The following is a 13,761-nucleotide window of genomic DNA, read 5'->3' on the forward strand; positions in this document are numbered from 1 at the left end:
ATTCCAGATCATCTGAAATCTGTTTATTGTTTAAGGCCCTTTTCAAGAAAGTACAATTTTTTTTTGATCGCAGGATTAAAATGCCTTAATTTTTTCTTTACATGTACGCGTAATAATCGAGCGTAAAACATAAAATTTCTAATCCTAACGAAGTCAAGATAATGAAACGTGTTTAGTCGATTCTAATATCAAATAAGTGACTGCGTCATTAATTTGTTTAGATTACATTTTTCAATTAAAGAAGAAGATAAATAAATGCTTTTTCGATAATTTGTATTTTTCATCGCATTCACGTTTGATGTTGAATTAAGTTGATCGATTGGTTGATTCGTAGTGATTTATGTGGGAAAAGGGTGTCATGATATGTTTTCAGAAAATTTGTGTAATAAATTGTAATGATATGTTTTATTTTAAAATAAATAATTTCATTTTAACGTAATATTAATTTAATTTCATTTATTTTGAATAAACCCAAGTTTTCCTTTCGCATAAAGTAATATTCAATAGTTTATGCTTCATGTTCATATCAACTGTGAAAGTATACATATTTGTCTGCGTGTACGTTTGCAATCGTAATAAAATTTAGAGCGAGCTGCGGCGGCATTAGTGAAGTTGTCCAGCGGCATAGTTTGACGGTTGAATTAGTGAAGTGCGCAGTTGTGTGTCAGGTGGTGGTGGTGTAGATCGATGGAGGGGTGGCCGAGGTGAATGAAACCTTGGCACGGTGGTCGGCGGTGGAGGGGCTTCGTGCGAACAGCGAAGGATAGAGGCCGAGGTACTACAGTAATTCCATGTTGTTGACGGTGATGATTATGATCGTGAGGAAGGTTTGCTCCTTTTTCTTTCTCTATGCCTTTCTCTGTCGTCTTATTTCTTCTCAAAATATTTGAAAATCTTCTTGTTATCATCTTTCATTTCATCCCTTCTGCCTTCGCATACGAATAAAATAATAGTTGTAGTTCGGTAATGAAAGAAAACATCTTAATTTTAATTGTGATAATTTTATAAAAAAAAAAAAAAAAAAAAAAAAAATCATATTGTATACCAAATTAAAGCCTATATATACTCGTAGTTTTATTCTCCGAATAGTTCACCTTGGAACATGTTAGATCATTTATTTGTTGGCGGTTTTTCTTTTTTTCTATCTGCCCAGTATCTCTTCACTCTTTCTGATATCTCTTTCCTTCGTTCTTCAAAACGTTCAGCTCTGTTGTTCTTGAGTTTTGGCACTTCTTGGATCCTTTTATTTTCGTCGTTTAATATTCTCTTTGAAATTTCTCTTTCTCTTATAATTTCTTCATTTATCTTCAGTTCTTTCAGATCATCTTGGATTTGTGTGAACCGTTTGCCTTTCGTTATTTTACTTTGGAACAAAAAAAGAACTGTTTAATCGATCTTATTCTTACTAAATAAAGAGGGAGTAAAGTCCAATTCGCCACTTTCTTATCGTGTCTGATAATTTTTCAATTTTAGTATAAAGTTTGTTATTTGGAATTAATTTTACCTGATTATTTAAAACTTTTCTTATAATAAAAAAATTTTTTCCTTATAATTTTCCTTTCTTTTTTTCCTACATTTTCAATTAGACTTTGTTGCACAGTCTTAGGGTTTCTGCCGATAGAGTGCTTCTGGCTTTATCGCTGTTTTATAGTGTCGAAATTTTGAGTTCCACTATAAAGACTTGTTTTTTATATGTTTTTCGTTAGTCGGAAATCTAATTCAATTTTATTAGCCGTAACTGTTAACGCCTTTTTATTTAAAGGTTTCCAACCGATCCATTCTCCGAGATATTTGAAGTTATCCACTTTCTTTATTTTTTATTATTTATACTAAGAAAATTCGGGTAGTTTTTATCATTAGTCAAAATTTTCGTTTTCTCAAACACGATTTTTAATCCCGTTTTAGCAGCTTGTTTTTCTAATTCGTTAATTTGTTGTTCGTCTTTTTTCCATTTATTAGCTAATTGTGCTTAATCATCAGCGAAAGCAGAACAGTTAATCTTTAGTCCTCTAGTTCCCATTCTTATCCCAAATAAAAAGCCTGTATTATTTTATTAAGATAATAAGTAACTTGACGTTTATATTTTTATGTAAACCCAGAAAATCCTAGTTTTACGCTGTTTTGTTGTAATTCTCTATTAAATCGAACCAGCGCTCCGTAATTTCAGAAAACAGTACCGAAAATTAATCTGCATAAAATTTTAAAGTAATGGACTTTTATTTTTTCTCTTAAAAATTCATATCGTTTCATACGTTAATATGGCGGCGGGTTTTGCCCATAAAATGGTCGGCTGCTCCTTCTGCAAGTATCGAATCCGATCGATTTTTTTACAGTAACTATCAGTTTAATTATAGACTCTAGAGAACTTTTTTTTGTTTAAAAATCAATTTAGAATAAAAAAATATATGCTTCAGCATTCCCTTATATTGATGTGTACAGAGATCGTTCAGGTCTTACAACGGCCTCCGTTAGTCAACAACTCCATAAGTCAACTCGTTGTTCACTACGTTTGTAGTCAAAAAAATAAAATATTTTGAAACAAAACATAAATGAAAAAAAGTTATGAAAATTTTAACTTATATTATTCCGTCAGTTATAATAAAAAGTAACGACTAATTTGAAATCGGTAGCATGAAACAGAAAATATGTCATTACAGAACTACATGGATGAGACCGAATAAAATGATTCCTGATTGGTTGGCTTCCGTTTGCAGCATTTTTATCAAAAGAAAAAAGAATAACAGTAAACTCTAGTCGATTGATTGAGTTTTGATTGCATTTTATTCCATTAGCGGTTAACTCATCGTCACAAGTCAGTTGTCGCAAAACAGCTCATTTTTTGAAGTTGATGGTTCTGAAGTTCGAATCCTAGTTAAAGCGAGTTGCTTTTACACAGTGAATACCGGTGTACTTTAGTGTTGGGATTCAATTAACCACACATCTAAGGAATGGTCTGCCTAAGTCTGTACAAGATTACACCTAATTTACACGTCATACATATCATCGGTTGTGGGGGGGGGGAGTTACTTATTGTTCAGTAGTTGAACAGATAGCGACATACACATGAGGAAAAATAAAAATAATTTTACTCCTCGGCCTTTTTCTTGCAGTTTTTGGTACATGCTTATGGGAATAGTTGAATTGTATAGACCATAAAGCTAGATAGGCCGGCAAGTTGGAACTTCCGACACGGCGGAATAAATTCTCAAATAACGAAAGCTGATGAAGGGGTTTAAGAAAATTGTTGACTTTTTATTGGACTCCATTGTACAAAAGTAATAATTATATTTCCAAACGAAATGAGTCGGTTGCCATTGAATCCTAATCAACTTATCGATCTATTTTTGTCAAAATATTGTTAACATATTTAGGATTTAATTAATTACAAATTTTTATTGGTGGTTGTTATTATTATTATTATTATTATCATCAGTTTGCTTTTTGTGTAACAATCATGCGTTTATTGAATTATGCAATTATGGAACGGAAGGCTAGGATAATGGGGCATATATATTTCCTATTAATCGCAGAAACTGTACAACAGTCCTTTGTTCCTGGGTCTTTCATATTATCAAGCGGGTATCTGTTTACTTAGTGTCCGTTATATATTAGTTTTGTTTAATTTGTACATTTCGATCCTTGCAGAGCAGATCAATTTCAAATTGATCTATTATCAGTACTACGATCGGATCTATCGTATGATCTTTCATCAGTATTGATCTATCATCATTTATCAGTACTTGGGCTATCCTTGGGAGATTAGCAAGGTATTTGCGCCTTTCTCCCGGCGCGATTTCTCTTCAGTCCGTCCACTGAAAGCCTTTCGGTCTAGCAAGAATGCGCCTGATGTGACTCTAGTTATTGGAGGGTGCAATAACACTCCCTTCACTGTGGAGGAAGTCGCAGCATGTGCTAGCGATATACCACAATTGTAAGTTGAAGGAAAGAAGGATGGTTGGTGAGTTTAGGTTTTCTATTATCCGCTTGGTTCTTGCCATATTCTCCGTCTTTCATCGGCCGGATTCGGTATTGTGGAATGTAATTCCTTGTTCTTTGGCCTGCAGGTAGAATGCAAAAATCCAAGATTAAACATTACAATTAATTGAAGACAAAAGATTGTCCGGTCTTCGTTTCGTATATCGATGTAGAATAATACGTTTTTCCTTTCAGACCGGCAGGTAGGCCCTCCGACCAGAAAATCGTGCCTTACATTTTCATGTAACGTTTGAAATTGCAATATCTTCTAAACGACAAAAATCTACGGTTATATCATCTGACAATTGAAGAAACAAAGGTAAAGGGGGAAAAGTAGTAGGTTTCTTTTGCGCCCGTAGATGTGACCTAAAATATACATATTTCTGGACTTCGATGTGATGGAACGTTGAATGAGGTGTCGCTGAAATTCTCTTGTCGAGTACCATGTATCTAGTTTACTGTAATAGCGATAATATTGTTTAAAGATCGTAATTAAAGTTGTAAAATTTATCTGTTAAGACGAAATGTCGCAGTACTAACGTAATCTGTATGTTATTTCTGAACAGAGCACTTGTGTAATTTTTTAGCCGTTTTTAATATATATTATTTATTTAATAATAATTACAATAATTGCGTTCATGTTTGATACAGTTTTGTGCTAATTTTGTTGAAAGAAAAATGTTGTTGAAAAGAAAGAAAATACGAATAATTTATGTATTTTTAATACAAAAATATTATAATTTTATATATATATATATATTCCATGTGTTGATTTGCATATGAATAGAACAACCTCATTTTGTATAATGAGACGTGTTCAGAAGTATCGCAAACGCCTACGAGAGAGTGAAACAGATCACGGCAAATCCAAAAAGCATAAATTGACCAATATTGAACATCAGAGGGTTTACTGACACCGTTTGAAAGGCAAGGTGTTATCAGTTGAACGTCTCGCGCTGCAAACGAGTACCACCGACCTGCAACCAAGTAATTTGCTGTTGTTGATGATTGTGTTGAATGAATGACAGAGACAACTTAAAGGAGTTCGAAAATTATGCGGTGGAAGCTATGGAACTAAATACTGTAGTCGAGTTTCATGAGGAAGTGCGCCCGACGTTTAATTCACCGATCGATTTTTTCTGTAAAAGTTTGATAAATTTTAAGGTAAACTATACTTATTTAAGGGATACTTATTTACTGCTCTGTGAAGAAAATATTTGCCGAGGACTACAAATTTTATTTCCTTTCAAACTCAATTCCTTCAAATTTATTTATTCATTAATAATTTTTTTTCATAGTTGTGTTATTGTGTCTTTGAGTGAACACCCGTGTACGGTAAGTAAATTAATGAACAAAAAACTCAAAAATATAAGAAATCGATTTTTTTTATGGAACAAATATGGTTGTATATGATTCATTTTAATTAATTTGAAAATAATGTAACGAGTTGCGCTAAAAGGAGCAAAAATAAAATATATATTACGAGTAGTAATTTCAAAAACTTTTTGTCGTACATGATTTACTGTTGCTGTTGTTAAATTAAGTCATTAGCTTAAATTAAGTCATTAGCTTTGAGCGGATTCATGCGAGGTGGTAAAAGTTTAGATGAAAATTTGTGTTATTAAAAGTTGTACATATAAAATCTCTGAGAATTTTATCGAGATTCGCTTTTTCCTTTACCTTAAATTAATAAAAACAATTTCTATTTTGGTGTTTGGCAGATAGGATCTGTTAATTCCTTACCAATTTTAAAATAACTTTTGCGTTTGCATTTTTTCTTCAGTGTTGAATTACACTTTTAATTGACATTACTGGACTCTTAATTATATGTTATGATGTTTTAAGATTAATAGTAGTTAAAATTTCCAGGTTTTCTCCCTAACTACTTTCATTACATTCTGCGCATTTCTTTATAGTTTGCAATAGTGCTGAGCTCTGTAGGTGTTCATAAGTACTAACGTAATCTGATACGTTATTACTGTACAGAGCACTTATGTAATTTTTTTTAACCGTTTTTAATATATATTATCCTTTAATAATAATTATAATAATTACGTTCATGTTTGAGACAGGTTTTTGCGCATTTTGTAATACGTTACCATAGAAGACTACATATGAGAAAGAAAATACGATTAATTTATATGTAAATATATATATATACATTTCATGTGTTGTTTTGCATACGAATAAAAGAATCTCATTTTGTATTATGAGACGTTATGTTTTTGGTCGATTTTCAGTGCGTTATTTCTAAATTTAATCGAGCTAAATTGTATTCTCTCTCTCTCTCTCTCTCTATATATATATTAGTTTAAAAAATTGTGCAATTATGTAACATTATACTTTGAATCGTTTTATATTATTTAAATTTGACTTCATTCTTTTTTTTTTAATTATCATTATTAAATTGAATGTTGTTTTTCATTCTACTTGTATAATGTGTAATTTTAGTTTTAAAACTGTAATCATCGATTTTAGATACTTAGATATGTTAACTATTGAAATAATCTAAAAAAAAATTATATCTGACGTTAAACATCTTAATTACTTTTTATAGATTTATTGTTTGAAGATTTAAATGTGTATGAAATAAATAATTAGATAATATTCATGTATTTCTAACGCGTGAAATTATTTAGTCAGTTTGTACTTAACAGATTATAGATATGCATACGTAATAAAATTATTAAAATTTTAAAAAATTTGACGTTTCAGAAACTAAAAATTGTGTTTGATACTTCGTAGTGAATACATTGGGGTTATCAAAAGTCGGCTTACTCTGAAATCCAGAGTTAAGGGCCGGTTTGTCAGTTTACTTTTAGTTTTGCATCAAAAAGGTAAATATCTTGTGTTGCAATATAAGTTGCATTCTATTATTTTAATTTACGGAAAATAATTCATAAAAACGTGTCAGTTGTGTCAAACATAAATCGATAAAAAGGAGATGCATATTTCGTGAATAACTTCTTCATTTTACCAATATTATAATCATTGTTGGGAGGGGGGGAACAAATTTTATTAGTCTTATTCTCCTTACCGGTAATCTGTAAAATATACAGTAAAGTTTGTTAGTGAGTAGACTATCTTAATAATAATTCGAAATTTGGACAATGACAGCATCAAGCGGTAAGATAATATTTCACAGATTTTTTTTGACAGAATAATTATCTACAATCTGTTCCTTCGGAACAATGAATAGATATGATAAATGCTTGTAATTGACTTGAAGGAGAGAAAGCCTGACGCAATTAACCCCGTTTATTCTGGCTGGCATCATGTAACAACTTCCTATCGATGACAATATTAATATTTGTAGCGCTTGAAAAAAATTCAATTTCTGATCGGGTCTCGCGCTTAGAACCTCTGATTAAAAATGGAGACGCTTTCGTTCCGCCACGGAGATTGGCCGTGTACATATTGATATGAAGTCTATAATTTTCTCTAAATTTATCTTTATATTTGCATCGAATTACGTGGGTTTTGGTGACTCGAGTGTTGTTTTGAGATGGATGAAGACAATGAAGTTTATAAATGTTTCTCTTTAAGAATTAAAAAATTAGTAAGTGGGGTAGATGTGATGGTAATAGAAAATCCTTCTATATTTATAGATATGACTGTATTGAATAATGATGTGGTGATGGTAGTGGTCGGAAATACCATAAATTATTTAACCTTTTTATAATATTGTATGACAGCATCAGTTGTAGGTGTGTATGACACACATATATGTATATGAAAATTATGTTGTAAGATAACTAGATTGTTATAGAAACATCAAAGTACAATTAATTATTTTATTAATTTTAAATTAAAGTAATAAATTAGTTTGAAATTGCTTTTTAAAATTAAAAAAAAAAACTGTCTTCATCGATAAGATATCAAATATTTTGCCTCGCATCTAAGATTGTATAAGATCGGTAAGTTTATATCAGTTAAAAAAAAAAAAAGAAACCATTCACATTACCGATGTAGAGAATTCAATCGAAAACTTATGTTTTTCTTCTCTGTTTTTTTATAATTATTTATTTTAATATTTCTGTTTAAGTTGTAACGTAATCTAGTAAAGATCGACTGTAATGTAGAGATTTTGATGTGTGGACCTCGAGCAGTTTTATGTATTTATTTTAACGAGGAATGTGAATCGGTTGAAATAGTACTTAAAAAATGTCAAATCTTTGCGGAGAGGAACGAGGTAAGTTGATCGAGAACACATGTTAGTTTTAATATCATATTGGTTATAATTTCAATACGTGAAATTTCGTTATTTTATTTTTAACTTTACCCAGCTTCTCCATATTACTGTTACTGTTCATTATGCCGCTAGCATTTCCTCGCAGGCCGATTAAATATTGTTTCATGAAAACGTGCTTAAGACCACCAGGTCGATTTAAAACTGTTTTTAATAACTATTACAAGTAGAAAGAGAAATGCCCGTTCAAGATTACGGTTGTTTCAAATGTTATTTGATGTTATTTTTTTCACACGAATTGTGTTTTTAAAGTCAATCCGAACGAATAAATACTCTGTACTTACTTTTATAAGAGAAAGCGAAATCCTCTTACAAATGTCAAAACTGTTTAAAAAAAGCATCTTTATTGCTTTTGTAGTTTAATTTTCGATAAAATTATGTGTCTTAGCTAATTAATAAAGCTTCAAACAATTTTTTGTTAAAATTTGGGGAGGTCTCCTTTGGTGTTTTATTTTTAGATTATGCCTAGACTTTTAGAATTACTTAGGATAAAAATGAACTTTCATCCTGAAAATTTTCTTCAAAACTAGTTCTTCTGTTCTTATGAGCGACTCTGGATAACCGTCAAACACACTTTACTTTTTCTCGTTATCAATGAAATTATTTTTTAATAATCTTATTGGAGGTAAAACTGTAATATAAATACGTTTTGTGTCGTATCGTATAAGGAAGAATTAAAAGGCCGCCGCTTTTCTCGGCCCCAGGTTATGGTTTTTTTTTTATACGACCGTTTAATGGAAAATGGATAGGCTGTTTTTTTTTTTGAGTCCCCCGACAGATATATATCTAGATCTGCCGCCATCAAACTACAACTCATGAATAAAAAAAAGGTATTCACACCTTTATCACGGATCGAAATTAAAAGATCGAAAATCACCATTAAAAGATCGAAAATCACCGTCGAGGAAAGGATCTAATGATAAACGAGAGGAATGGACGATGTTAAGGAACGATTTACTCATAGAGGGACGGCGAAGTGAGACAAACGACCATCCCATTAATTGCAGTACTCGGAGAACCTTCGATTCCCTCCGAGTAGTGAGTATCCAACTCGCTCACATCCCTCATGAGATCGGATATCTTTACCCGAGATGGGACGATACTTTACTTTTCAATGATTGTATAGAAAGCTGTTAAAAACATAGATTTTCAATATACATTGAAAAATTGCTTTCCTCTTTAGATTACTAAAGAGTTCCTGAGACGAGAATCAGATTTCGTTAAGGAAAACTTTCGCCCGTTCCCAAAATTATATTGTTTGTAGAAGTATTCAACTGAAATAGATAAATTGTTCAACCGGATGTTACCGATATTATGAGGGCTCGTTCGAATATCTGTCAATTTTAATTTTTTAAATCTTGGTTTAGTCATTCTTTAATGTTGTGGTCTTAGTTGACAAAATGTATCTACAAAATTTTAAGATCGTTATTATCACTTTAACTTACTATCAAGATAATAATCAATGTGTTTTTCTGAATCATTATGGGTCCTTAATTGTTTTTAATTTTAATTAATTTTAAAATTCTTTTGTATAAAATGTTGTAAGGAAGCGGCCTCACGCCGTACTGGACGAACCACCGTGATGGTGCGGTGCGGTAGCCGAAAATCGACAAACCAGGCTTAGGGGCCTCCATATCGCATGAGCCATAAACGGAATAGTGCGTCAGACGCGTTTCCGGGGTCGCGAGTAAAAAGTTTTCGCGAGTTATATAGTTTGAAGACGTCAAACACGGTAAGTCGCGCATAAAACAAAAACGCGGTCTAAATTTTAAAAAAAACTTACAGTAAGACAAAATATCCCAGCAATTGCGACTCCTCCGGAAAAGGGGACGCATTGCTCCCTCCTTATAGCTAGTGCCCCGTTGTGGCGTATTCCTGCTAGCCTATTAAAGAGTTAGCACCGAAAGGACTTCAGTGGACGGTCTGAAGGGGAATTACGTCGGGAGGACAGGCTTTATAAGCCTAGCCTTCCGCGGTCGGCCCATGAAATGGGTTCGATAACGCTGGTTTAACAACGGATTGGAATGCAATTAAATCCGTCTTAAATTCACTAAAATAATAATAGACAAAACTTGAAAAATTAGATCCGAGATTAAAAAAAAAAAATAACCCTTTTAAAAACAAGCCCGATTAGAATGATCCAGCAGCAAGGGACTCTGTCCAGGTTCTGCGATAAAGTAGGGAGTAATAGACTCCTGCCAACTTTGCATTCCATTCCATTGTATAAAATTTATTTTCTTTGTTATTGAATCCCTTACTTTTTTTTTTTTTTACTGATACTCTATTAATGTGTCACAGTTTTATGTATTTTTTACTGTTTATTACAGTTTTTTTAAATTTACTTTTATCTTCATGGTTATTTCTAGTTCTTGGTTGCTTTATGTGTTAAATTTTCTTTTTAAAATTTCATTTATTTGTTTTTCAACCTACATAATTTTCAATACTTTTTATAACCCGTAAGTTAGTGAAGTTTATATTTAATAAAACTGAGGTAGTGTTATTGGTATCATTTCTTTTTTGGATGATTAAAAAGTTTAAGTATTATTTGTATAAAAATATGGTTAAAGATCTTGTCAGGTTGAATATAAATCTCCTTTTGAAAATACTCCTATTAAAGTCAAAATGTGGAAGACAATTATTTACCGGCTTACTACTATTAAAAGAACTCATGATGCGATGAAAAAAGGTATCAACATTTTTTGTTTCAATTGCAGCTTGTTGTTGGGGAAGTCTGATTAAAATTTTTGTAATTGAGTTATGAATCAGACAGTTCTTTATTTGTTTCCAGAGAACCTAAAAACAAACACAAAAAACAATGAATATTTAACTCCAGGCATTGAAGGTAGACAAATTATTTTGTAGTCTGAAATTGCACATTTATCACTGCATATGTAATATTTTAAAATAATTGTAGATGTGGAAACAAATTTAGTTTTTTTAAGATGAAAAGAAGATTTCATACAAAAATTAGACTCTAGTAACCATGATGTAAATTATTACGGTAATAATTAATCTTTATATCAAATGATACAGGCCATTTTTTAATATATTTATCTGTCGATGATTGGTGATCTGTGGGGCAGAGGTTTGAAGAGATCAGTGAGGTATGTCTGATTAATTAATTATCATCTGAGTTTGTTTAAATTAATTTTCTGAGTTTATTTTTGGTTCAGTCCCTTTTTAGTATAAGGATCTCAGTCACTTCAACATTGGTTAGTTGTTTTTATTTTTTGTTTGATTCAAATAGTAAGTAAGCAGAAGCATATTTAGTTAATTCTTCGTCAAAATAAAATTATTCAATTCATTATAATTAATTCCCAATTAATATTTATAGAAACTGATAGAATCTGGTTTCAAATTCTTAATTCTGTAAAATTAAAAATTTGAAGAGTTCTCAAAGTTCGAAAAAATAACTTTGAATACAATAAATTTTTCATCATAAGTACAAAGTGGAGGTTTGAATTGTTAATTAAATAACAAATATTCATTAATTATAATAAAATACATTTAATTTCTAATTACAAACTGTATTAGAGGATATATAAAAGAATATAGGTTTTTTTATTATTGTTATTAAATGAATGTTTATTTTTGTGTTTTTACTGACCAATATTGTTATGTAATCATGACGTAAAACCAGATCAGTAAATAAGTCTTGATAATAGGACCCTGTCAGTCCAGGTGTGTTGAGGTAATAAAAACTTCCCACAATGATATAATTGTAAAAATACCATTTTACATTGCTTGAGTGGATAAATTCAAGGATGATTTTAAAAAAAAATAAATAAATATTACTTGTCACTGTTTTTATAAATAAATTTTTATTAATTCATTCGTGACCAAGAACTCAGAACTTGATGGTTTTCCTTTTCTGTTTAGTTTCCAGAACCACTGTAAGGTATTAACTTCAGAGAATGATGTATAGTTTTAACCTGTATGGTCAAAACTACAGTTGTGTGGTTAATTGAAACCAAACCACCAAAGAACACCGGTATCTACAATCTAGTATTCAAATTTGTATAAAAGTAACTGCCTTTACTAGGATATGAACCTTATAACTCCTGACTTCAAAATCAGCTGATTTATGATGACAAGTTTATCCACTGGACCAACCCGGTGGGTCAACTCAATAGACTAATCTTATTCTCCATAAATATTGAATTATTACATTATATTTTGGCAGTAAGTCATCGAATTAACTTTTTATTATTACGAAAAGGGTATAAATGGGTATACATAATTGAATTCCTTTCGATTGCACATTTTATTATGATTTCATTTAAGATTTTATAAAAGTTTTTTATTATTATTTTTATTTGACATTATTGATAACAAAGTAATTAAAAGGGAAGTTTTTAACTTTATGGGTTAATAGGATCTTAGTTTGGTTTCTTTTATTCAACATTTTAAACAGTGATTTTTTTGGGGCTATCATTGAAGAAATTTGTAGATTATAGAGTGATTTTTTTAGTTGTGATATTGTTTGAAGTTTTTATTTTCCCTTCTATTAAGATCGGTTGAAAGTTCTTATATAAAATGATCCTAAACTTTCTAATTTGATTCTGTTATAAAAATTATTGCTGAGTTATAATAAGATAGTGTTGTGGAACACAATTCTTAATCTTACCTTTGAATTCTGTACTAATTAAATAATTAGTTTTAGATTATTTTGGTGATGTGATATTTTAAATTGTATGGTTATGTAACTTTTATTTTATGCATATCACTTTCATTTTTCTCTTTAATGAAATACCAGTAAGCATTGGTATTTTTTGTGTTGTCCATCCAGTATTATATTCAGCCAAGTTATTTATATATTTTTCTTAATGGACTATGTTGTGGGGCTTTAATAATTTAGTTAAACTTATATGACATTTTCTCTTTGAACACTATACCAGAATCTTCATTACCAAGATGGGAAGTAAAGTAATCTTAAATTGATTGTAATTAATGTTGCTGGTATTCTTTATATACTTTCCTTTGCAACTTTTTGTTTCCTAAGTTTATTATTTTTTCTTTTTTATAATTTTTTAATATTCCCTTATGAAGTTTTTTGAAATATATATATATATGTATACACATTAATTTAGTAAAATTAATTCTTTTTTTATTGGATTGTCTATATTTTCCTGTGTACTAATTTTATCAAAAACAAAAGTAAAACCTAGCTTTCCACCAGCAGTACAGTATGTAACAATGTTTCTTACCTTATCTTATTGTTTCTCCAATTTTTACATTAAAGCGCTTTTGAGGGTTTAAATTTTTTTTTTAAATTAAAACATTAAAAATTGTCGCATATTGTAAAATATGCAGTCATATTTATTTTAATTTTTGACTACATTTTGTTGTAGAATATGTGACAGTTTTTAATTTTAATGTGTAATTTTTCAAAAACATTTTGATTAACTGATGATGAGGGAAACCCTGAAAAGCACTTTTAATGTAAAATTTGGAGAAACAATAAGATAAAGTAAAAAAAAAACATTGTTAGATTCTGTACTGCTGGTGGAAAGCTAGGTTTTAACTTTCATCTTTGA

The 13,761-nt window shown here is 30.4% G+C and overlaps 1 protein-coding gene across 1 annotated transcript in view; it reads left to right on the forward strand.

The window, feature by feature from the left end:
• Positions 1–13,761, forward strand: part of LOC142322189 (insulin-like receptor) — a 374,309-nt gene that overhangs the window by 279,007 nt on the left and 81,541 nt on the right. The window lies entirely within an intron of this gene.

This window comes from Lycorma delicatula, chromosome 3, assembly GCF_047948215.1.
Source record: "Lycorma delicatula isolate Av1 chromosome 3, ASM4794821v1, whole genome shotgun sequence".
Classification (NCBI taxonomy): domain Eukaryota; kingdom Metazoa; phylum Arthropoda; class Insecta; order Hemiptera; family Fulgoridae; genus Lycorma; species Lycorma delicatula.